Raw genomic sequence first — 27011 nt, forward strand, 5'->3', positions numbered from 1 at the left:
GCTCTGCCTAAGAGGACAGTGGGCACGGCCCCAAGCTTCTGGAGTTCATGGAGTGTTGGGACAATGCCGTCAGACACAGTGTTTGGATTTGGGGTGGTTCTATGTGGAGCCAGGGGTTGGACTTGATGACCTTTGTGGGTCCCTTCCAACTTGAGATATTCTATGATTGTTGCTCAAATGGGGAATATTGCAATTCCAAGACAGGCATGTAATTATCAATTATATGTGAGAAGCACAGAGCTGTTTATTAAACAGTTATATGAAGCTAACTTCGAAAAAAAACAGTGTATTGTTGAAGTAGTTACCGTACTTCACAGCACTTTAGTTTTATTCTCAAGAATATTTACCTATGTTTTGGTTATTTCTACAAAATGCATAGAGATTTTCCTCAGTTGTGACAGCTATATGTATAAATACATTTTGTGATATTCCAAACCACAGTTCAAAATTATTCAACACCCTCAGGAGTAAACTGTATTTTTAACTGCCTTTTTTTTTTTTTTTTTTTTTTGGTTGCTTTTATTTTTAACTACAATGTATGGCATGCGTATTCATGCTCTAAATCTGTTCATTGGTGGTTACTGGAATTCTTATTCACGTATATTCATGTGAGTAATGGAGTATATTTTTTTCTCCCTCTGTCCAATATTTTAATACTATTTTCTATTCAGGCGGCCTTATGTACTGGGACTGGAAACACTTTCCTTCTGTACTGCTGGAGGATCACGGGTAACAAAGTTCGCGCTGCTGTTGCCACTATTAAGAGCAACAACTTTAACAACCTTAATATGTACAAATGTTTTTCTAATGATTGTTGTTACTATCCTCTAGTTATTCATAATTCAACTATGCATGTTTTCTAATTTCATTGCATTCATGGTACTGTTTACGAGTGAAATACAATGTCAAAGATGTGACATTATTCCCTACCTGCTACAGCTGAAGGTTATTTCCTCATTTTATAGTACCAACACATTTCTGTCAAGTATTTACAGAATTAATGTTTGGTTTTCTTTTCTACAAAATGATCTAGTTAAATTTTCCTAAGATACCGTTCCCAGTTACGTTTAGCATTATTGGGATTTTTCTGTTCTCCTTTGTCTTACATCACCATCTTATAAAGCAGACAACACTTCAGACTATATAATTTTGTAAGAGGTAGATAGTGTATATCTAACTATGGTTTGTCACAAGTGACAATCTCATTTCCTAAATTCAGTGAAAACTTATGTAGGATTCCTCTTGCATTTCTCTTTGAAGTGCTGTTTCACATCAGATTCAATGCCTTTAATGCCTCAGATTTTTTTTTTCTAAAGAAATGTTAAGTCCATTATTTTGAATTAAGTTACTGTATTTCAAAGTCTATTAATAGCAAAACTTGATCATGCTATTTTTCACTTGATTTTAAATGCTGTGAAAAAGCCCCTACGCACAGCACACTTAGCAGAAAATTCCAAGGCACTTTGGAGCTGCTTCTCCTAGTAAACTGTTGTATGTTTATATGAAGAAACAAAAGTACTCTTTGCTGTTATATAGTCTATTTCCTGTTGCAACCACATCCCCATCCTCTCTAAAAGGAAAATCTGTCTTTTAGATATACTTTTTAATAATCATCTGCTATAATTGGACTACAGATGAGGTTTAAAAATATCTTTTAACTGTATTTTTTAAATTGCTTCCTTTTGAAATATTATATAAGTGTTTGCTGCCTGAATTCTGCGGATAAACTCTGAATATAATTATCTTGAAATACAAGGATGCTTCTGCTTCCCACTGCTTCTTATTTCAGGTGCTTCAGATCTAACCTATCTCTTATCTCTCTGGGTCACATGCAGTCACAAATGCCTCTTGTTGTCTATGTGCTTCAGCAAACTTACAGAAATTCAGCTCTGAAGGTCTGTGACAATGAACAAATCCCTCTGGTACTCTCTATTATACGTATCTAATTAGAAACACAATTTTTTATAAGGGTTCTTCAGAGGGCTATAGATGTATTTTTTTTTTCCTCACATGTGAGAGCTCAAGACAGCTGCATTATCTGACAGAAGCCACCAAAATGTTACAGTAGTCATATTTCAAGACAACAAGAACCTTGATGAACACACTTGACCAAGCATGAGATACTGACAGGAGGTATAGAAATGACAACACTACTTATTATTTTTATGGAAATCCGTGCTTCAAAGTGGTATAACTGGAATGCTAAAGCTGAAGATCTAAATGTTTCCTTTTTTAAGCAAAGTTGTAGCCAAGCCATAAAAGGTATTCCTTTTTCTGAAAATAAATTATATACAGAAAGCTCTCAATATTAGAATAATTTACCATTCATTAAGATAAATTTATAACAATCTATGAGAGATTGTGAGAAGAACTACTTTATGATTTATTGATACCATGTAACTTTTAAGTTTGACAATTTGCTGTTAATTATCACAAAATAACCTAAGATGCCTTTTCACTCTTTTTGGTGAGAGGAGATCTGAAGCATTAAAATACTTGTCATGGTACTAATGCATACAACTCTCTTTACATTTCAAAGTTGGCTAAGGTTCACAATCTCCAGTTTACTAAAAGGGAAAGTGATGGTGGTGGTGACGACACCAGAACTGAAGTTCAAGATAACCCACTACTGCCTTTGATACAGACGTGGTCACCAGAACTCACTGGCTACTTTGGCTGAAGGAGAAATGTCACATACTTTCCAAGTGCAGACTGTGAGTAACTCTGATAGCTATGTGCTAATTTAAATTTAAACACTCTTCTCACAAATCTTTAAACTACGTTTCTCTTACTCTCCAATTGCTTTTGGATACGTGAGTCAATTTCAATCATTTTACTGAAAGATACGAGGGCTCCAGACCTAGAAGATGTCACCTTATGCAATTCAAAGGCAGTAGTAAACTGAATCGTTATTGTGATTAGTGATTTGCCAGTTATTTTCTTCCTACAGTTGTGTATAACTTTAGTTTTAGGTTCCTCCAAGGCTGAAAATACAATGCCTCAGACCCTTTCATGTTTAATTCAGGAAAAAAAAGACAAAACAAAAAACCAAAACCAAAGAATAAAACCCTAAGAGCATTTCTAAAATGAAATGACATTTACTGTAGGAATTAAAGATTGGATTATTTTTGCTACCTAGGCAACAGTACTTGAGTTGTTCAAAGATCAACCTGAACCAAGCATCTCTTCCCAGTAACACAGTAGCAATCATCCGCAATTATCATTATCTTTGCTTCTGAAGTTATTCTCCTTTAATTTCCCCTGGTTAGGAAGACATATCACTTAAAAACACAGTTTTCAAACTTAATCTTTTTTTTCCATCACATCTGATGACAAGAATTCCACTTGTTATCAACATGCTATCTAAAGTTAACGATAACATTTGATTCATTTGATTAAGCTCTGAGGTGTCTATATCTTCGCATATCTTTGAAAGGTCCCTCTGAAACAATAAAAGCTAATATTTGGCAGAGACATTCCTAAGCAGGAAACTCCTTTTTTCATCACTGTAAACTTTTGCGGTGTTGTCTGAACCTCTTTAGAATCAAAAAGCAAAAGTTCCATTTTTCGTGTTTCCAACTTTCCTGAGATTAGTAAAAAACCTCATCTAGTCCACCTCAGGAGAAACCCATCCAAGAAGGCAATCATAGCAGCCTGTAGGGTGACCTCACGTGGCCACCTAGTAGGCACCATTCTCTAATTTAATCTGCACCTTGTTCTGTTGTTTCTTTTCCAATGCCTGAGTCTTTACTATGAGAAAGTGTGGAGGAGATAAGGGTGTGGCACTGCAGTGAGTCTGGATCTGGTAGCTGGCAGGAACCAGCCTTCAGTGAGAAACTTCCAGTGCAGAGAAATGTTAGGAACCACTGCACCTCCAGATAGTAATCAGAAACAAAATCTGCACCCAGGAGAGATTTAGTTATTGAATACATCTCTGCTTAAAGCAAAACCATTGCTCTCAGCAACCAAACACAAATAACAACCACACTCTGCTTTTAATGATGTAGATGAAAGTCTTTCCTGTGCAGCAGTTATCTACAGTCCGCAATGAACAAGAGCTCAAGGACAAAGCCAGTAGCCTTGACAACAAATAACAACGTTCCTGGCAGCAGAGGGCTTTATGCAACCAGGCCAACTTCAATGTCATTCTCTTCCTTGAATGTACTAGGAAGATCTTGTGGAATGACATAACTGAATATTTTCATTGCTTGTTAGTTGCCAAGGCTTGTAGCTTGCACTAATTTTGCTTGACTGAATTCTTCATATCATTAGGACTCAGATTTTTCTTGCTGTTTTTCATATTTTTAATCATAGCTATATTATCAGATCACTGTCCATCTTTATGAGTTTCTGTTGACAAGCAAATATGTATTGATTTTGTAGGATACGTTTCTGAGTAGTTGGAGTTTTACTACTCAAATTACAATGACAGTCTCGTTTGTGTACTTGAGTTCATCAAGGAACATTTTAACTCTCCAGCGTTACTAGGTTTTGGCTTTTCACCCTTCCATCAGTCATAAATGAATATGTATTTTCACCTTCCCTTTGCTCCCTCTAGTTAAAGAAAAAGATTGTTTTACTTCATTTACATTACACTGCAATAATTACTGTCCACTGCCAAAACCAACTGAAAGCTGCTGAACAGTCAAGTACATCAGAACTGATCAGCACCAAAAGGAAAATTACTGTTAGATTGACTTTCTACTCCTAAGCAATCACTGCTTGCAGATGTAAAACAAGGACTGCTTAAAATTTCTTCCTGGAGGCTTCTATACATCCACAGGCTATATTTAAAAATTCAAGCTCCTTGGACTCAGTTATAAGCTCTGCTTTTATATAGGAATGTATTAACTCTATTTTCACTTTAATGCGTGTGGGAAGAATTTATAAGCATAAAAGGCAAGAAGAAAGCTGAGGCATGCTCTGGTCAGGTTACAAACTGACGAAGGGACAGCCCAGGGCTCAGCACAGTGCTGTGATGTGCACTCACCCCTCCATTTACTGAGAGCCAAGGAGTAATCGCTTGGGTGGGACTTACTGAGTTTCTTTTATCTTTTATCTTCTATTTTATTTCCATTTTCTGATGTTCCAGAAACATAGACTGCATAGCAGTGTTACTTTTTCTGAAGATGTAGTTCCAATTCTTGCATAAGAGAAGCTGGATTTCTACAGAGCACATTACTGCCGGTGGCACCATCTGCCCACATTTAGATGTCTGCAGTGCAGATGTCCTCCTCTGAGCAATGTCTAGATTCCCATTATAGTCAATTGAGAGGAAAGGCACTTCCAGGGCTGAGTTCATTTCTCAGCATCTGACACAGATCATTCCACCCCTGCTGTCTGGAAAGCTGAAGTCCTCTGAGGCAAAATTCCCAATGTCACAGAAGCCCATTAAAAATCTCAAACCTGTGACATCAAAAATGAAACAGTAAAACAGTGTGCTATGCAGACACTCACTGACTTTCTTCCACACAAACAAAAAGAACAAACAATTTAAATGTCAACAGTTTAAAATATCCACAAAGGACATCTGAAGAGACATCTAAGAACTACTGCTCTTTGTATCCTAAGCATACTGATGCTCCATTGCTGCTTTAGCTTGATTCATTCATCTGTCCATTTTCTGTTCCTTAGATTCAAAGCTCTTCAGGTTTTAGTGGAAAAGCTTGAGAACAATATGGCACCTCCTTTTGGGTACTGCATTGGTTTTTCGTTTTTCAACTTCTGTTTCAACATTCAACAATGTACAATCTTAAAGTATAACTCTACACACAAAATGCAAAACTTCCATTCAGAGAACCTATGAAAAACTTAAAAGATGTCTGCCCATTCATAAAACCTTCACGAGGAAGATACACAATATCGTCCCAGTGCCTTCACCTTGTTCTTCACAAATGTTTACTTTTTGCACGATATTCAAGGGATGAATGCCCAAAATATAAAAATATGCCCAGATAAATACATAAGTTACCATTTCCTACTGTTCAGTTAGCTTACTACGTCATTCCAGGGTGTTACAAATATTCTAGATCCCCAAATTAATTTATTCTGTAACTAAAAAAAAAAAAAAGAGAAAAAAAACCACAAGAAAATCCACTACCCACTACCTGTTCTGACATTCTTCTTACAAACCAGAAGCACAGAAATTTTCTTCTTGTTTTGTTTGTTTTTGTTTGCTTGTTTCTTCTCAACCCATATAATAAAGCTCATAGCCCTCTTAAAATGTATTTCCGGCATTGAAAAAAAGTGAGGTGGGGCAGAAATTTTAACAGGATGTGCTTATTTTATCTGACTTAGAAGTACAGATTTAATTGGTTTTGCTACACTTATCATTCAATTCCTATATTTCTTTTGATCAGATCTTTGTTTTGAAACATATACCGGCAGGAAGTAACTTCAAATATTCAAATACTCAATTTACTGCAACTCAGTACATATCCACACAGCTACATACACATCATATATATATATATTCATAGATGGACAGATGTGTGACTCACATAGTTTTTTTTTTTAATCATTCTTTTATTTGCTTGTGTGATGGAGATTAAAAAAATCTCTCAAAACAGAATTGACTAATTAAATGTGAGTAACGGGAAAATATTTACAAATAATTTTCACTTAAATAGAACTACAAATAGTTGCTTTAAGTCATAGCAACAGTAAAATCTCTGCTTTTCCAAAACATAGCTTGAGTTGGTCAGGTGATACTGAACCCTGACATTAGTCTGTTTTGATCCTCTTCCACCTCTCTAGCTCAATTTCAACGTGAATCTGCCATGGTCTACCTCAAGAGCTCCTTGCACTAGAAATCAATGCTGTAAGAAGGTCTAAAAACCTGTAATCCTAGATTAATATTTCATACCATTTCAAAGCTATCCCTAGCAGCCTATTTTATTTATTTGAGCTGTTCTTATCAACTATTAAATTCACGTTATAGTCAATACAGAAAGAAGAAAGAAACTAAAATTATGTTATTTTTGAGTGTGTTTGGTTTCCCAGTATGAGGGCTAGAATTATTTTGACAAAAAGTTCTGAAACTGTTTTCTCATCTGTTCTTAAGGTACTATTTGAAGCCCTGGATTTAATCAGAGTTTGTGTGTGTGACACAATGATCAGTGTGGTCATTGTTTCCATGTGAATTAGGTGGAACTTGCTCACTCTGCTGAGCAACCAGACCTTGGTAGGAACATTGTTTTTCTCTCCTACTTGAACTATACAAAGTGCAGTCACAGGAAAGCAGTAAGGAGGTTTTTGCCTGGATAAAATAAACATGAGAAATATATTCTTGCTATAACCTAATGAGAAGTGCTTCTCACTGGAAAGGTGGGAGTCCTGGATGCTGGCCCCTATAATTTGCTTCAGACATCAACGTATTTGTAGAGCTACACGTAAACTGAATTCTTCCTTGGTGTCTCTGGCTCTTTTAGAAATACTTTAAAAATTGTGATGATAATTCAGACATTGAATAGTTTAATTTAATGGAGGTTTTAGCAGCTGTGTGCATTTAAGCTCCTTATTAAAAATACAAATCAGTACACTCAGAATTCCTCCAGTGTTCAGTTTTAACAGAATGCAAAAAATAAAAATCAATAGATACTGTTGCTAGGAAGAGGGCTCCACTGACATTTATCTAGATTCTTTTATTGATGTCTCAGTATTTGAGTGCCAACTGCAACTATTTATAAAGAGAATCCATCTCCCTCAGTGAATACATCAAAATTCTTGCTAAAACTAAGCAATGTACATGATCTTTTTTGATAAAATGAGAAGCTCATACACAGCTACCCAGGTTTTTTTTTCCTTCAATTTTCTTTGACTGAATGCTAACACTCAAAGCAAAGGGGAAAAGGGGAGTGTTGCCACTGAGTTCACATGCTTTTAATTTAATCATTGGTGTTCATATGCCAAGGCATATTTAATCAGGAAAAAAAAAAAAAAAGGTGCTTTCTTACCTCTCTCTTTAATTTTTTCCTAAAATACAAGTTTTCAACAATTCCTAAGATCACTCCAAAATTCTGGAAAAGTTTTGGAAGCTGGCTCAGAAGCTTAGGAGAGTTTGTGGTTCAGGGTTGGGGAAAGCAACAGAGACTTCAAAAAAATCACAGAGCCATCAGTCAGTTTTGAGAGGCTGTTGGCTGTTACTAAAGTGCCAGTCAACTGCAAAGGTCACCTCCCATTCTTTGGAGAAAACAAACATACAGTAGTAGGCTCTACAAAGTGTTCAGCTTTAAAGGGACCCCCAGCTAGCACAGCTGTTGAGAACTAATTGTACTGTGGAGCCTGAAATTTATTCCCTATTTTAGGAGGCTAAGACAGATGGATTGGGTGAAGCCAAATTCTGGAGATATAAAAACTAGCTTCCTAAAATTATATGGCAAGCACAATGTTAGATGCTTCCTTGTGTATGGACTGCATACCTGTGTGATTGCCACTGTACTACAGGGTCTGCGACTGCCTTATTGAGCAACACTAGTGAGACATATGGAGGGGAAACTGTAGGGTAAGGATGGCTCTTGCCTTGTTTCTTTCTGGTACACTTGATTGGCAAAACTGTCTGATTTGCATATTGAAATTGCAAGATGTTTTAAATCAGAATGGCTTTTTTTAAGTCTTGATTAAATTCAATGAGATGAAGAAGAAATCTGAAGCAATAACAGTAAAAATAAATTCTCACAAATCACTCATTCTTATAGAATATACAACACAAAATGGGATTCATTTTCTAACTTATTTGGGAAAAATTAATACTGTGTTTGTCTAGGAATAATCATCACACAACAAAACCAGATAGCATACATTCAGAGAAGTTGCATTCTAAAAATACTTCCTTCATTAATTAATCAATGTTTGATCTTACCTAAATGCACCAGAACACATTACACTTTCACTTTTTATTGGCTGAGTTATAAAATTTCCTGAGGAATGCAATATCTGGTTCTGCATGTTTGGATTGTTATTATTCAGGGAACAAAGGAAAACTTAATATTGGCCTATCTTAGGGAGATTCCTTTCCATAACTTTCAACTTGTAAAAAAAAGCTAAAGATATTGCGTGCATTAGCTTCTTTTAGCTTCTTCCAATTCTGAGAATGCACTAGGGGTGAAACCAAGTAATTCTGCAGTACAGCCTTGTTAATATACATAGACTGGCCAAATCACGTTTTATAAAGGTGGGTACTATCAAAGATTAGCATAACATTCCTTATGGCTTCAGGTCTCTTTCACTCATGTCATAGCCTCCAAGCCCTTCTTTTTTGGCTAAAATTAAGTTCATCACATTTCTCTGACTGTACCTGATTTTCTTTTTCTGGAAGAACACATTACCTCTCTTCACCGTGCATCTCAAGTACCCTTAGCAATATTTCCTCTCTCCATTGTCTGGAGCTCCAGCGTTCATCTCTGTTTTGCGTGAGATTATGTGCTTGTTTTGGACTGGGAAAGATTATTTCTACTGTTTCCTTTTAGTCTTCTTGTCTCAAGTCTTCAAGATCAGGTATTCTCAAAAGGTTATTTATAATTTAAAACAGGAGAGATTTTCAAAAATTATCCAAGAGCAAGGCTGGCATGTCTGTAACTACAGATGCAAAAAAAAAAAACAAAAAAAAAAAAACCAAAAAAAAAAAAAACTCAGGACATTTAATCGTTAAGACATCACTGACTGGGAAGCCTGCCACCAACATCCACACTTGATGCACATACATTGTCTTTTGGCTATCTACAGCAATGCCCATCTGCTTCAATGGCACGGTGCCCACTTATCAGCTAGTTGGACAGTTTCAGTATGCAGAAGTGCCAAATAAAGGTTTTGCATCAGTAGCCTGTATAACCCTGAAAGTGACATTTGTTTTGTGGAAGGAAGTGATAGTGCTGAGATACTAATAGATACTAATATGTCTTTGTGCAATTTTTTGCATTGACTGAAGATGGGTTTGCCAAAACTATTTTTACATCTCTTTCACAAAAGAGATGATACTGGCAGTCAAAGGAAAGACAGCAGTATCTGCAAGATGCTGATGAGCAAATCCATTACAAGACAAATCCCAGCATAAAATAAAGGACTAAGAGTTGATCTTAAAATAAATTTCACATGGTATGTTAGAATAGGAATATGTGCAATAAGTAATACTACATCACTAAAATAGGACAAAAAAAAGCTTTGCAAAAGTACAACTTCATCTCATTTTGTCCATTTCAAAACATGCAGAACAAAGAAACGTCTGCAAATACAGGACCTGGATCACACAGAGTAATTCAGAATTCAGATTACTTTAAGGCAACATATAGCTTAGAGCAGTGATACTTCACACTCACAGAAATGTAATACTTTTTCAGTTTGTTACATAATTTTACTCAACCTTCCAAAAGAAATTAAGATTTTCTCCTAGTTGCACATTGCAGGATCACAAACTTCCCTTAAGATCTTAACTGCATCAGAACTAACAGCTACAGTACGATAATATTGGATCTAGCTATAAAGGTAAAGGAAGAAGCTGCAGCTATTTAGAATGTGAATTTTTTTCACATTAGTAGGTTGAAATATTTTATTTATTTATTTAGGCATTTAAAAAATCTTTCACCTGAATACGAATTTAATGGAAAATGGTTCATGGAAATATCTAATGTCAGTGTTGAAACAACAAAAAAGAACACAGTACTAATCATAAGGTGAAAGCTACTAGTCAAAATAGCTTTGACAAATATTTACAACATCAGCTGATTATTTTCAACAAATCAAAGAACAACCAGTGATAAATCAACGATCTGAATTCTGGAGATCACTGCTGATAAAAATAGGAAAAGAAACAGAAGAATAATGTTCTGGTGTTCTAAGTCTGTTATTAAACTACATGGAGAGTATAAAAGTCAAATTTTGTTTTGGATATGTCTACATATTAATATAACATAGTAAGTATTCCATAGCAGCCTTTAGCCTTTAAAATAAGTAAGTCATCATGAAGGAGTTAAACTTCAAGTGGAATCCTCACCTCAAAACTGTGTGCAGTTTTGGTTGCCACAATTTATGAAGGATATAGAACTTTTAGAGAGCATCCAAAGGAGGGCTACAAAGACGGTGAAGGGGTTAGAAGGCAAAGTGTATGAGGGGCAGCTGAGGCCACTTAGTTTGTTCAGACCAGAGCAAGGGAGGCTGAGGATGGCCTACAGCTCCTCACAAAGGGAGCAGAGGGGCTTTGCTTAGCTTGAGGAAGGTGTTGGATTTGGAGTCCTTCAGGGATTCCTCCCACCCTAGCTTTTTCCCTGATTCTTTGATTGTTACAGATCTTTCTTGTCATCATGACCCTATACACAACTTAGATGGAAAATCATATCCATTATGTTCATAAACAAACACTCAGTGTGACACAGACCCTTTCTGAGTACTTCTCAGAAAAAAAAATAGCAAGTTGTTGAAAGAATGATAACAAATTATAAGGAGGTAGGAAAGATCAACAGTGAGGGAATAAACAGCTGATACTTCAAATGGAGTGGGAATATATCTCGATGTGAAGATGGTATTTGATGATATTAACAATGAAAAGCATGGTAGGTCCCATGATGCGGTCAGAGAGTCATGCAGCTTTCATTGCAGCTACTCAACCTGCCATGCAAAAATCAGAGCACCAAGCCAAGAATCTTCACTAGTACCCCTAGCACTGCCACACTAGAGAGTCTGTGATAACAGTTTTATGACAGGAGGCAACAGCATGAGAAACTGATAACTTTGACCGGAAAAGTAATGATTTTTTTTTTTTTTCGAAGAGTCTGGATTGAATTATTCTAAATTCCGCGAAGTATAATAAAAATTGAATAAGTTTCACCTCCTCTCCAATTCTATCTCAAAGTGCCAGATAAAGTACATAGTCCTGATATACAGAAATAAGCACTGAAACACCCAGAAGAAGAATACTGTCTTTTTTTTAATTGTTGTTGCCATCAGCTTAACAGGATAATATTGCAACTATTGGAGAGGAAAGAAGAAAGCAACTATGCAAGCTAAAGTTCATGCTTATATTTCATGCTTAAATTTAATTAGAATACGCTACTGGCCTGATTGCCTGGATAATTCAAAAAGTATTTCCTGTCCAAATTTAATAATTTCACGTAATACAAGAAATGGTTCCATGCATCCAGAGGAAGTTTAAGAACACTGAAGAATTAGGAAAAGTGAGAATGAGAGGGTATCTATGTCATTATACTATAGAATCACCAAGGTTGGAAAAGACCCACAGGATCACCCAGACCAACCATCCACCCATCACCAATAGTTCTCAATAAACCATGTCCCTCAACACAGTGTCCAAATGTTCCTTGAACACCTCCAGGGTCAGTGACTCCACCACCTCCCTGGGCAGTCCATTCCAGTGCCTGACCACTCATTCAGAGAAGTAGTATTTCACAGTGTCCAGCCTGAACCTCCCCTGGCACAGCTTGAAGCCATTCCCTCTAGTCCTATCACTAGTTACACAAGAGAAGAGGCCAACCCCCGCCTCACTACAACCTCACTTCAGGTAGTTATAGAGAGCAATAAGGTCTCCCCTGAGCCTCCTCTTTTCCAGACTGAGCATCCAATTGTTAATCATTTTTTATGTAGCACAAGCAGATGAGGTTCACTGGATGCTGCTGTTCAATATTTCTTTTCACTTTCTTCACTCAGTTCAGCCTAGGACTTTATTTGCTGTCATCCACATTAAGTATCTTGTCACATTTTCTTAGGCTAGTTCATAGAATCATACAATGGCCTGTGTTGAAAAGGACCTCAAAGATCATCTAGTTTCAATTCCCCTGGTATCTGCAGAGTCACCAGCCACTAAACCAGGCTGCCCAGAGCCACATCCAGCCTGGCTTTGAATACCTCCAGGGATGGGCCATCCACAACCTCCTTGGGCAACCTGTTCCAGTGCATCACCACTCTGAGTGAAAAAAATTCTTCCTAATATCCAAGCTAAACCTCCCTTGTCTCAGTTTAAAATCATTCCCCCTTGTCCTATCACTATCTATCTTCATAAACAGTCATACCCCCTCCTGTTTATATGCTCCCTTCAAATACTGGAAAGAAGTTGATCTATTACAGCTTCTGAATATTTCTTAAGCATGTACTACCTTCTTATGACCCTGGCAGAGTTATTAGTTTCATGCTAGAGATGAGAAATTTCTGCCACAAGAAGTCTGGAGCATTGAAGACAACCACATTATGCACTACCAGCGAGAGAACTCATTACTGCACAACATGGATTTGCTTGCTTTGACCATGTAATTTAAGACTGCAGCATAATTCCAAAACACAAGTAACTAAATAAAGATTACAGAAACAGCTTAAATTCTGGAATTTTCTCTGTCCTGAGTGTTGCATTTGCAGCTTTAATAACCTTTTGTTCCTGTGTATGTATAATTGATTGTGAAGGTATTTTCACTATTGTATCTGTACTGGGTAGAGGGCATTAGACAGGCAGGCAGCCACAGTTAATGTGTGATGAGCAGTGTCCACTGCATGAGCTGATGACAGCAGGAGGATAATGCTTTTTTAGCTCCCAGATAAGTCTTCTCTTAATACGTAAATGCTTCCATTTTGTTTAAAGGAGACATTGAAGACAACTAAAACACCATTAGAATGATGTTGACATACACAAACTGTTAGAGAACCTCAACCTCTCAAAACAGATTTGTGCTACTCAAGGCAACAAAAGCACAGGAGTAGAAGGCAGCCACAAATTCAGGTGCTTCTGTAGGCTGCCTTTCAATCTTCCCTTGAAGCAAGTGATGTCTTCCTATTTCTTCTCTGTATGGATCATGTGCAGAAAGGATGGCGTCTCTCAGTCCTGTGTGGGTGCCAGCTGCCCAAGCCAGGAAAGGACAGATTGAGGGCCCATAGGCCCCAGAATTTGCACCCCTGGGGCAGCAGCTCAGCCATGGGATGCACGGCTGCACACTGGGGCCCTTACAGAGAACTTTTTAAAATCACACAATGGCTTGAGTGGGAAGGGACCTTAAAAATAACCTAGTTCCACCCCCCCTTAATTTGAAATCACTATACACTGAAACAAAGCTAGAAGGATTTGCAGCGAGGACAAGGCTTAGCCTGAAATGATGCCCTACAGCATCTGTTCCCTCTTTCTTTCCATGTTGCACCTCACACTGACATTGAAAGGAAGAATAATTTCAAATTATTAGTGTAATAGATACTAAGAAATATTTTTCATTGATTTTAAAAAAATCCTATTGATATAGAAAAATCAGGCTGAATTGCTTTAACTCTAAAATAAATAGCCACTGGCATAACTAGTTTGAAAGACTTAGCTGTAGCCAGCTCAGGATATAATTTTTTTCATATCAAGGTCCTGAAATAGAAAATGCCAGACAACTTCATATGTAAAGACTTATTCCCAAACCTGACAATCATTATGTAAATCAATAAGTAGATCCAGTCATTTCTTTTTCCCCTTCCTTCTTCAGAACTTCAGACACTGAGTAAATGCACTGCTGGGACTTGAGCAATATTCAACAGATATGTTCCCATTCTTTGATGATACTTCAAAAGAAACAGAGTCCCATAGAAAAGCACCACTGTCCTTTCATATACACGAAATTTCACTGGATTATCTGCTTTTTGACAGTCATCTCTCATTATCAGTATAAATTCTTATGCCCTCATTATACCTTCATTACAGACACTCCCTAACAGTAATAATACAGAGAATAAACAGGAAAGTTTCAAAGCAAAGAGGGTAACGAAGATTGAAATATAAATAAAGAGACAGACAAGCAGTTTTGAAACAGTAAGTAGTGAATGAAAGGTGAAGTAAATAGGACAATGTTGAAATATATAAGGCACAAGAGGTTACTGGATAACTTGGTAAAATCTTTTAAGGCATGAAAAGCAGTGAGTTAATTGACAGAAGAGAAAGATGATACTAAAATGTAGAGTGGATCCATGCCTCACATAAGCACAATCCAGAAAGAGAAATATAAATTTTTACAAGGAAAACATAAATAAAACTGTCAGGATATAATTATCAGGTCAGTAGCAATCAGCAAGAAATTAGTCAGAGGATTAAGAAAACTTCATGGCATTTAGATTCCATCTTAGAACACTAACAAAATTTCAAGAAAGATAAGAACAATTAGCTTATGTTTGTAATCTCTTAGTTGCTGGACTATAATTCCATAGAAAAGCGATGAAAGTATCATTTGAAATAAAAAAATCAAAATCTGGGACACCCATGGACTTGTTGCATACATCTAGATACAAAATTAGAAAACCACATGTCCCCTAACAAACTGAATTGCTTCAAAAGAATTGGAGAGTCTTGGCCTAGTAGTATCAATGCAGATTCATTTCAAGGCTCATTGTGTTAACTGGGCTGCATGGGAGAAGATAGACCTGATAAGAGGGGCACCTTTAGAATTCTAAGTTCTCCATTACTGACCATTTGCTTGCCTTATTTGACCTGCTATTGTATCTGCCTGAGGGTGAATGGTTGGAGAGAGAGGGATAGTGCACCCTGGTCCTATACCTAGATCCAATCTAGGAAGTCATTGTCTGGGTAAATTAATGCTGTGGCAACTTTGTCTTTTCCTAAGTTTAAGTGAGAACATATTGCCATAAATGACACTCCCAGGGTGCTCATTTTGGAACAAAATGCTGCAGAAAGCAGGCAAAATATCTTAAGAGGCTGCTACGTAGCTGGGATGGATAACGAACTCACATCTTCTATTTACTACAAAGCTGTTCTTGTAAGTATGCTGATGCTTTGTCCTGCTTGAAGTTTATTAGGAGGCAATGAAGTGGATCTTCTTTAAGTTATCCCATGAGATACTCTTGCTGTGCATTCAAACTAATAAATGGCAAGTCTTACAGAAGGTCTCAGGCGCAGATTGCAGATGTGATCTCCTAACACCCACTGGAAGTAAGCCAGAGGCTAGTCTACACAATTGTTTGGATCAGAGGGATTTCTAACATAATACCTTATTCTGTTGTGGAAACTGAAAGATTACTATATATAAACCTTCAGAAATTAAGCCTTAAAGTTTAGAGTGCAACATTTTTATCGGTAAAAGAAAGATAAGGAACATCTGCCTAACTACAGAAAAGTAGTATCTCAGAAAACATGTTAGTCAGCTACATTTTTGGCTCTGGCATGACTTGTCCTGTTCAAAATTTCTCCTCAGAGTGATCTGTAGCCAGCATGTATAAAGCACTGCTATGACAGACTGAGTGAGAATATACGTTCAGCATGGCAAGTACACAGTTCCCTCCCATATGCCTCTTCATACCCAAGCTATTCCAGATCTTATGAATTTGGCATAAAAATAAGGCGATCACAGGAAGGAAAAGAGACAATCTGCAGCTGTCCAGAAATTTCATAACCTTTACAATGATTAGTTCCCTCATTTTATAGTAATTTATAGGAATTAGAAAGCACCTCCCCGCCCCTCCCCCTCCCCCCCCCAAAAAACCCCCACAAAACATTGGGTTCATTTAATTTCATATCTGGAAAATAGTAAGAATATTAGCCACATAGCTATATTTTTTCTAAGATGAGTTTCTGTATACTGCAATGTCTATGGCACTTCCACATACAAACATTTAGTAAAGAACAGCACCATGAAAACAATGCTTGAGTTGGAAACAGCTATGACATCCACCGTACTTCTAAATGGTAGTTTGTCAAGTCAGAACTTGTGTACAGAGATGTACAACTTCTCCAAACAATGCAAAGGAGACCTACTCTAACCCTTTCAGTCATGGACACCTAACAAGAACTTAGTATGTGATACAAATACCACTTACGATTCTGTACTAAGGATCAGTTTTGAAGATCAGATGTCTAAGTGTTTAAAAAGCACCTGTTTAAGGTTAACTACCTTAAGCCTACTTGATTAAGGTTAATTACCTTAAACAAGTAATGATCTTACAGATAAGATCACTCTTATTGTAGGAAATACACAAAGGAAGACAAGATCTGGATGGATATGAATCTTATGCAATAGATTCTATAATTCTGAAGATCTAACCAGGGTAAAAAAAACATCTAATGTAAAGCAAAGCAAAAAATGTGTTGCGGATAGAAAAATAATGAATAACACAAAATAATATGTTGGAGATTTGATCACAGTGTAAAAAAAAAGTACATTTCTATTCATGCTTGTTACATATTATCCTCAAGTGAGAAAGCTGCACAGCCAATTAAGACGCCTCCAGGGGAAAATATATGCTGTTTTACAGAATAAAACCTCACATGATGACATTTAAGCTGTGATCAGCATTTTCTAGACAGAACAAATTTTAAAACATTAAATTCTAAATATGTTACTGCAAGAATAAAATGAGAAAAACAGTTATTTCTAATAACAAAAAAGGACTTTAGCTCCACTTTTCAAATAAGGTTCACCTCTGTTCTTCACAGAAACATTTGACACTGTCAAGGGGAAAACATAGCTAACTGCATTTACATGACTGCTATTAGACCATCAGTATAAATGCTACCTCATTACTATGTTATATTTCTTCAAAGTTATTTTTTTTCTTTTTCTTCAATTTAGCTGCACCTATTCCCATGTTACTTATAAGGATACATTTGGTTTAAATCAGCTTTCTTTTCAATGATGTGATGAAAATAATGCAAATACACTGGGCAAGTTGCTCAAGCAGGCAGTAAAATTCAAATATTAGTCTAAACTTCCATCCAAAGCTGAGACTTCACTGCAGAATTCATCTCTTTAATCTTTTGATTCTGTTATCAGACATACTGTTGAATTTTTGTTTTTTAGCTTGTTTGTAGCTTTGTTGTACTCCAAGAATAGCTTTACACTTGTCAGTTGCTTGTGGCATATTTAGAGATTTCCCAGTAGTATGAGATTTTCTGCCTTGTGTTGCCACCCTAAGAAAGATCAGGTAAGCAGCCTTCAATGCTTTCCCTGGCATAGTAACTATCCCTCCCCCCCCCCACAGTGATATCTACTTACTCTTTTTTTTGTAATTTCCTTATAAAAAAAACCTATAATCTTTAAACACCTGTTGCATTATGGTCAAGTATTCAAGAAGATTTGATGGCTTTATTGATTCATTTGCAAGCACAAGAATCAGGAAAAAAAAAATGGGGCCGAATCTTCCCACAGATTCTAGAAATTATAAATAAAGGTAAAACAAAAACACCTCAACATCACCTTATTATATTTCCTGGTACAAATTCAAAAGTCTTTTCTAAAGCCAAAGGTTATTGACCTCAAAGTATTTTTCTGATGAACTTTAAATGCTCATTGTTACTTCACCCACAATATTTATTACCATTGTATTAACTCAGGGGCCAAGAACTTCTGCTCATGTGTTGTTCCACTGCTACAGTAAGCAGCTCTAAGAAAATCCCAAATTCCTAGGCATGAAAGATGAAGTAACTCAGCTATATTTATCTTCTAAAGTAAAGCTGAATAGCTGTAGGCTGCAAACACCATCACATTTTTTCCCCCATACGGATTTATCATCTTCCTTCCACTTTTAACAATATTGTCACATATTGGCTGACTTTCTGTGGACATTTTCACTGTGTCTGGAAACAGCTCTTTCTGCATCTGTGATGACTGTTACTACCTTCATTACAGAAATGTTGCTGTTTCTCACCACCCACACAGTCATTTGTTTTGTTTAATTTATTAGCCCTCAGTATTTTCCCCTTTGCCACCCAAACATTAATAGTTCAACCTGACTCTGTTCACTGGTTTCTAAGTCTAAGAATTAGAGAAAAAGTGTTACAATTTAGCATGACTTCTCACAAAGCTCACATTTCTTAATGACTTGTAGTTTCTGCAAAATCTGTTTACTAATGTTTACAATTTGTGTGCATGCCATACGTTATTTCTGCATGTCCATTTGTGTTTGCCCTTTAGCAAACTACACAGTGCAAAATGAGACAGTACATTCACTATGTGACAAGTGGGAAAATATTAACCTAGTGCTGAAAACATTTACACAGCACACTCAAGAATTTCACATTGCATTCTAGATCCAGATCTTAACCTAGTAATATTTCAAGATGACAGATCAAAGCTACCTTAACCATTCCGTGACAACGGAACCAACTGAACTTCAGTTAATATCAGTAAATGAAGAAATCCTGGTGTCCACATTAGGTAATATGGTCCACATGGGCAAAAATCTTCCACAGTACTTTGAGATAAAACACTCTAATTTAACATGATTAATTTAATACATATTCAAAAAAAAAAGATGTGTGTATATATGCTCAACTTCAATCAAAGTCCACTGGAGTCAGTGAAACACACTGAGCATGATATTATCTGGTTGCAGAAAGTGCAGCATTAAATTTAACTTTACTGAAGAACAATCTTCATGCTTTGGTTTTGTTAAACCAAAAGGAGACACTACTCATCAAAACTGAATTGCCTTGTCACTGCTTGCAATGATTTCACAGAATCTCCACTATAAAAATAACAGACTAGAAAGAAGAAAAAAGGAAAGAAAAACAATGAGGTGAATAGGCAGAAATGATGAGGTTAAAAAATTACTAGGACAACAAATAATGTTAGAAGAGAAGACTTATCTTTACACCTATATTTTTAGAAATAAGCTTCTCATTTTTAAAATTCTAATATTTTAAAACATTTGTCAGGCACTTGGAAACTGCAGTGAAGAGTGCTGTAAAATCACCTATTTTGATTAGATTTGGCAGATAGGCCAAAGACTGAAATATTTAGTCATGGAAAATTTACATACATTAAAATCAGAAATAAACTATTCTTCACCTATTAGCGTAGGATGAGGTACATGACAGGCTACAGTGCAGATGCTAATCCAGATGTCATCTACTGTACACTGATATTTATTCAGTGGATAAAAAACATTGCTGAATTTTCTGATGTTATCAAGCTGCCTCTTTCTGTTAGACTTAAATTTATGTAATAAAAGCAAAAAAGCAAGACCTCCCCTAAGTTCCACATCTAGAATATCATGCAATTTTTGGAAGGGAGGAAGGGAGTTGATAGAATTGGTACTGATTACGTTTTCCTACAGTTTCCTGCTTTGTTATTGCTTTTGTTTTTCATTTGCTATAGGGGATAAAAGCATCTTATCCGTTCTACTTTCAGTTCTTAACACTAAATTCTTAGATAACATATTTCACAGTGTTTCTGCAAATGCAATGGCATGCCAGGTATTTACTCTAAAGTTATAATTCAAGCAAGGATTTTAAATCCCCATGTCTGCAGGCCTATGATAACTGTGTGATATTTTTGTGATGTTCTCTATCTGATACATCACAGACATTTAATAAGTTGTATGGTATCTAACATGTCATCTTGTTAGAAAAGGAGACAAAGCTGAAAAGACATGCATCTGTAAGCTCTTATTTTAAGATAATCAATAAATTCTTCCACAATAATTGTACTGTGGCAGCATTAAAAGAGCAGACACCAGACTACAGAAAATCAGAGCCTCCATGACTTACCCCTGTCATCCTCAAGCAAATGAGGAAAAAAAACTTTAGAGGGACACAGATGATAATGCTCATGAATACATTTTCAAAATTGCAAATGCAAACACTGTGAAAATAGTAAGAAATATTTAAATAAGAATATTTTTACTCAAAAGTGCAACTCCAACATACAAGAGTGCTCCAATTTCAGCTAAGGTAGTGTTGATAATACGCTAAAGTTTGGTTGCTGCTAACTGAACCACAGAATGTCAGGGCTTGGAAGGGACCTTAAAAGATCACCTAATCCAATCACCCTGCCAGGGCAGAAACACCTAGATTGGGTCACACAGAAATTTATCCACGTGGGTTTTGAATATCTCCAGAAGAGGAGACCCCAGAACCTCTCCAGGCAGTCCATTCTAATGTTCTGTTACCCTCCTTGTGAAGAAGTTTTCTCATATTTATGTGGAAGCTCCTACGTTCCAGCTTGCACCTGATGCCCCTTGTCCTATCTTTGGATGTTGCTGAGAAGATCCTGACTCCATCCTTTTGACACTCACGCCTTACATATTTATAAACCTTAATGAGGTCACCCCTCAGTCTCTTCTTCTCCTACCTAAAGAGAAGCAGCTCCCTCAGCCTCTCCTTGTAAGGGAGATACTCCACTCCCTTAGTCAACTTTGTGGCTCTGCACTGGACTCTCTCAAGCAGCTTCCTGTCCTTCTTGAACTGAGGGGCCCAAAATTGGACACAATATTCCAGATGCAGCTTCACCAGGTGTCAGTGGTTTACAGGCTGGTTTGGCCCAGTTCCATGACTAGTGGGGCAGAGAGATTTTGCAAATCCACGCCTCCCAAAAAGGGAAACAGGGGACCCCAAAATAATTAAAAGCAAAAAAAAAAAAAAAACAACCAGCTGCAACGATCTGAGGAGAAACAAACTAGTTTACTAAACACAGTATTGGAATGCAAGATAACACTATAATACAATATAATTAAAATTGAAGCTAATAAATCAAATACAGTGAGAGTATCTGAAAGCTGTAGGCCTTACAGTAGTGCTGAGGCAACACATGCAGTTGGGGAGAGCAACAGGGAGGAGAGCCGAAGGAAAAGAGAACATCTGGTGACCTCACCAGAGCTTGTATCTCCTCTCTGACTGTAAAGCCCCCTGGAGTATGTAGTTGTTCTTCTCTTCCAGACAGGAGCTGAAGCATTAACTCTAACTCCCAGTGCGCTACATGATGTTATAATGTGGAATACCAATAACCAAAAATCATAAAACCATGACACCAGGACAGAACAGAGTGGGAAGACAACCTCTCTCAACCTACTAACCACACCCCTTCTTAATACACCCCAGGATGCAATTGGCCTTCTTTGCCTCAAGGGCACAGTGTTGCCTCAAGGGCACAGTGTTGCCTCATGGTCATTTTGTTGTTCACTGGGACCCCCAAGTCCCTTTCTCCTATGCTGCTCTCCAACAGGTCAGTCCACAACCTGTACTGATACTTGGGGTTGTTCTTGCCCAGATGCAAGACTCTACAGTTGTCCTTGTTATATTTCATTAAGTTTCTCCACACTCATTTCTCCAGCCTGTCTAGGTCTCATTGGATAGCAGCACAGCCTTCTGGCATGTCAGCCACTCCTCCCAGTTTTGTGTCATCTGCAAACTTGCTGATAGCACACTCTACTCCCTCATCTAAGTCACCGATGAATGTAATGAATAGTACTTGTCCCAATACCAACCCTTGAGGGACTCCACTAGACACAGGCCTCCAACTAGGCTCTGTCCCATTGACCACAACTCTCTGGCTTGTTTCCTTCAGCCACTTCACTGTCCACCTCACTACCCAATCAACCAGACCACACTTCCTCAGTTTAGCTACAATGATGCTGACAGGAGTGAGGCAGGGCATGTGGAAGAATATAAAACTGTAGGAAGTTGGCAGGAACCAGGTACTGTTTGGGGATTAGCTAGGCATCAGTCAGTGGAGGAGTGAGACATAGCATTGCTAGTAGGGCATCAGTCAGCAGGTAGTAAGTTTATATATAAATATATATAGTAAGATATATAGCTATCATAACATTCTTTCTATTTTTTATTCCTTCCCCCCCTTTTTTTTTTAATCCTTTTTTTAGTAAATAGTTCTTATCTCAGCCTGTGAGTTCTATTTCATTTCTAATACTCTCCCTCATTTCACCTGGGGGGGGGAGTTAGTGCTGTGTGATGCTGAGCCACCTGCCAGGTTGAGCCACAAGAAAGAGAAATTATTGATGCATTGGTTACTAGACAGTAAGTTTAACAGTAATATTTTGATCTTCTGTTTGTTCAGTGAAGATAGTACATATTTCTCTTGCTTCAGCTTGCTCTATAGATCATATGAAATTACATGTGTACATGGCTGTTTATTTACTTCCTAACCAGTAATAGTGAACTATGACTATCAGACATTAATGTAGTTAATTCACATTCTGTGACAAATACTCAGACGCACAAGATTACAACTGTTTGGTTTTCCTTCACAGTCTTGAAGTCTCAAGCTTCTGAAGTTCATTTATAAAAACATTTCTAGGAAGTAAAGAGACAAGGAGCAATACTATTAGATTTGCTGCATAAATACTTTTCAAAATGTTTTGCAAGGTTGACCAGCCATATTATTTTGGTAGGACATTCTCAAAATTCATGTTGCAAGTATACCCTCTGCATAAACCTGAAATGACAAGTCATTGTTCTGTTTAAGGGGGTGTTAGAAAGTTAACTATGTAAAAATAACTTCCTATTGTACATCTGAGTTAAAATTTGGTTTAGTTTAAAGAAGAGTATTTTTGATACACTGTTTTGTTTCTGGATCAAATTATTTTCATTCAATCATATTGTAGATCATGATTTATAACTACTATTCCCCAGTTGTGTTCAATAAAGCCTAAGTTGCCCCACTGAATTCAGTATTGAATTGATATGTAAAAATGTTAAAACAGATACATAGGTGTATGTAGGATTAGATCCTCTGTTGTCTGATTGCCTTTGTTCATTATAGCAAGTCCCTCATGACTTCATACAGCTGTCTGTTCACAGAAAAAAAGAAATCAAAGTATAGGTAGTTCAACCACTTTCATGAATAACTGAAATGAAAAAAAGTCTAATTAGAATCTGTAACAAGTACAAAAGGCTAACATTGATACTAATGCATTCTTAATAACTTTTTACAATGTTTCCAGTATTTGCTAAAGTCTCTGTACAAAGAGATTAAATAGAGATATTCTATACCTATTCTTGATTTCAAACAGGCCCTTAAACATTCAAAAAAGTTAGCAAAGAACATTAATCCTAGCATTTTGCAACTTGCAATTTTTACTGTAATTAAACCAAGATCATATATAAATTTAGTCGCATAAAAATCCTCCTTATTTGATAAAACAAATGGACAAGTGTTTGTGGGAGGAAACGTGGAATTGCATAAACTGCAAAAGAAAACTTACAATTGGAAAAGCATTTTTTTAAATAAATAGCAAGACAAAATGCTGTATTTATATAATAAGTTTTTAAAGTGCAGTTTATTTCTTGGTATACTAAAAGGAAAGTCAGACTTTCAATTACAAATATTATCTGTTATGTATATTAAAAGCTTTCCACTTTCATCAGTGACAACCACAGCATGCACGCAGCTATTGACTAAAAGCCTTCCATGAGAAATGGATTAATAGTGTTTCTCCCTGATAGCTATAAATATTTCATCTACAGTGCAGGAAAACTTCAAATAGGTAAACTGTTAACAATATTATTCTTGTACCATTCCATTCTTCCCTGAAGTTTTACAGCCAGTAAATCTTACAACAATGGAATATAGCTCTCAGTGCAGTGCTGCACATTCCATATAATGCCTTCAATTTCTTAATTACCCCTTGTCCTATGGTTTTCTTGTTCTTGGTAAATCTAACTAGAATTACAACTGAAAACAGCCTAAGTTCAAACAGAGGCTTATCAGGATGGATTCTGCATTGCCACATTATCCAGGTCTCTGCTTTATCTTCTACAGTCCTATTATTACAGTTATGAGTGCAACCCTTTTTTTTTTTTTTTTTTTTATTACATTAGTAACATAATCCTCTAGAAATGCTCTGAATAGAGCTCTGAATTTTGGCATTAAAATTAACACCAAGTAACATGAATCTTTGAAAGTTTTCAAGACCTAGCTGTTGTAGCTTGGTATAAATTCAATGTTGAACGTGCCTTGAGAAAGTTGGACTACAGACATTCTGAGATCCCCTGCATCTATAACGTCTCTGTACTATTCTGGTCTTTGATTACTGTATCACGACAACTTCCACATCTTTCAGTTCACATGCCTGTGTTCTTACTTGCCTCTACAGGATGTTTCCTGTTGTAGACATTTTTCTATAGAAAGCGGTAATAGTCTTCGCTCATCTCCTCTCCATCAACACAGAAACCTCTAACATACACTAGCATACACTTATTGAGCTGTAAGAAACCACCAAATGTCTATTCCAGAAGAATTTGGAGTTTCCAAAGAAGTACCGGCTGCAAATTAATTCTGTAACTGCATTTAAATTGGTACCTACTTCCTAGATAGGGGTAGAAATGAAATGTACTTTGTTTTCAGAATTTTGAGCCTTGAGCCAGTAAAATACAGCAATTCAAGGCATTCAGGTAAGAAGAAAAAAAAAAGGAGAGAAATCATGTCTCACTTCTAACTTGCACTGAAGGACAATAGTTCACATAGTTTCAAGGAAACATTTGTTTATTTCACCCCCAAGAAGTTACAACAGAAACACAATGTTATATTTCTACCTTATGTGCTGTTGGCTAAGACAATGATATGATTTGTCTATGTTTAACCAATAAGTTAAGCAGTGTGAATGGGTAGTGGACCTCTGAACATTAACAAAGGTATGAATAATAATCTACAAAGCAATATTTCTCAAGATTACCTTTGCCTTCTTTGTAACTTCACAAGTTCATGAGCACAGATGTTTCCTAACAAGCAAATAGAAGCAGCTCTAAATAGATAGATAGTAGATAAATTAAAGAAAACTGTTCACAATCACATTCATGAATATTCCTGCCAGGCTTAACACAGCTATCATCAACATTCAGTACTCATCACTCACCATGGAGTTTCAAATAGATTAAATAAAATAGCCAGAGAAACAGATGATAGATTATTCACTGAGAGTCAACCCCTACAGGGAAAGGGCTTATATATCTCTGATTTTTGTAATCCCTCGTGAAAAAGGTTATACTGTAAAGAAACACAAACTGTCCTCTCATTCAAGTAACAGCGGAGTCTGACTGTGACTACTTTGATAGATTCAAATCCTTCACAGAATACGTGATAGAGATGCCCATATATGTTTCCCGTTATGAAAAATGAGATCTGATACTTTGTTCCCCCCCACTCCCACTACATTTAGAAAACAAATACAGACCACACACACGAAAGAAATCAACAACAAAGTCATTGTCAATAACAGATAGTGGCCTGATAACATAGCACCACCACAGGATGGACAAAAGCAATTCAGAGCTCAGAGAGTCTTAAATCTCATACCTCCCTGGCTCAGGTGAGCAGCCACTAATATACTAAATTCTACTTTCACTTACCACCACCCCCACACAGATAGATTATTTGAAATATCTTGGCAGAAAGTAATTTTTTGTCAGAACAAATACATTTCCATGACAAATTTAAATTCTAGTAAAATTAGGCTTCTAACAAAAAAGTGAAAAACACTACTGGATGTGAGATACTTTATTTTCTAATAAGGGGAATTCATGGTGGATTTGGTAAATTCAACCTCAGCTTGAAAGATTACTATCTCTATGTGGATTTCACACACATGCTATTGTAAGCAAACTCTAATCAGTAACATTAGTTTCCGCAAAAATGTACTTATGATTGTTGAAAAGAAATCCCCAAGTTTATCAACTACTTGGGCTTAGTTGAATAGTGAACATTTGTGTTGTGCATACACAGAAACATACAGATATATTTTGTTATTAAAATATTGGGAAAATACATACCACTGGGCAACTTGTTCAAAACACTCTTCGAAGTAAAGTAGCATGGAACGACCTATCCATAGGAAGTAGTTATTACACCAAAGAAATAGCCAAATTAAGAAGAAAAGCAACACAGTTTTTAAGTTACCTAACATACAGACTTACTCTTCAAGTCCCAAAAGGACCCCAGTGGCTGTGCTTCAGACACTGCAGTCACATTATTTCTTATAACATCCAGTTTATTATTTCTTACATCATGCTTAAGATACAGGAATTATATTTGTTTAATGTTATTGCAACTGGGCAAGTTTACTTAAACAGTAGTATTGTTACTGTAGTTTTGTGGGCAAATTCCCTGCAATAGAATTGTTCATTTATACTCATGCCTTTTCTTGGATCAGACCTTTACAGCACTTTAGAGGTTATACCTGCTAAGCTGAAATATTGATATCTGGACTTCTGTGGCAAATTTTACTCCTGTGTAATAACCTGAATAAATCCATTTATGTCTCTAAAAAAATACATCAAGTACTGCTTATTCATCTGCTTATCTGCAGGTGAG

General features: G+C 36.6%; 1 protein-coding gene across 2 annotated transcripts in view; it reads right to left on the bottom strand.

Annotated features, from left to right (window-relative positions):
- Positions 1-27011, bottom strand: part of NKAIN2 (Na+/K+ transporting ATPase interacting 2) — a 517562-nt gene that overhangs the window by 241605 nt on the left and 248946 nt on the right. The window lies entirely within an intron of this gene.

This window comes from Gallus gallus, chromosome 3 (assembly GCF_016699485.2).
Source record: "Gallus gallus isolate bGalGal1 chromosome 3, bGalGal1.mat.broiler.GRCg7b, whole genome shotgun sequence".
Classification (NCBI taxonomy): Eukaryota; Metazoa; Chordata; class Aves; order Galliformes; family Phasianidae; genus Gallus; species Gallus gallus.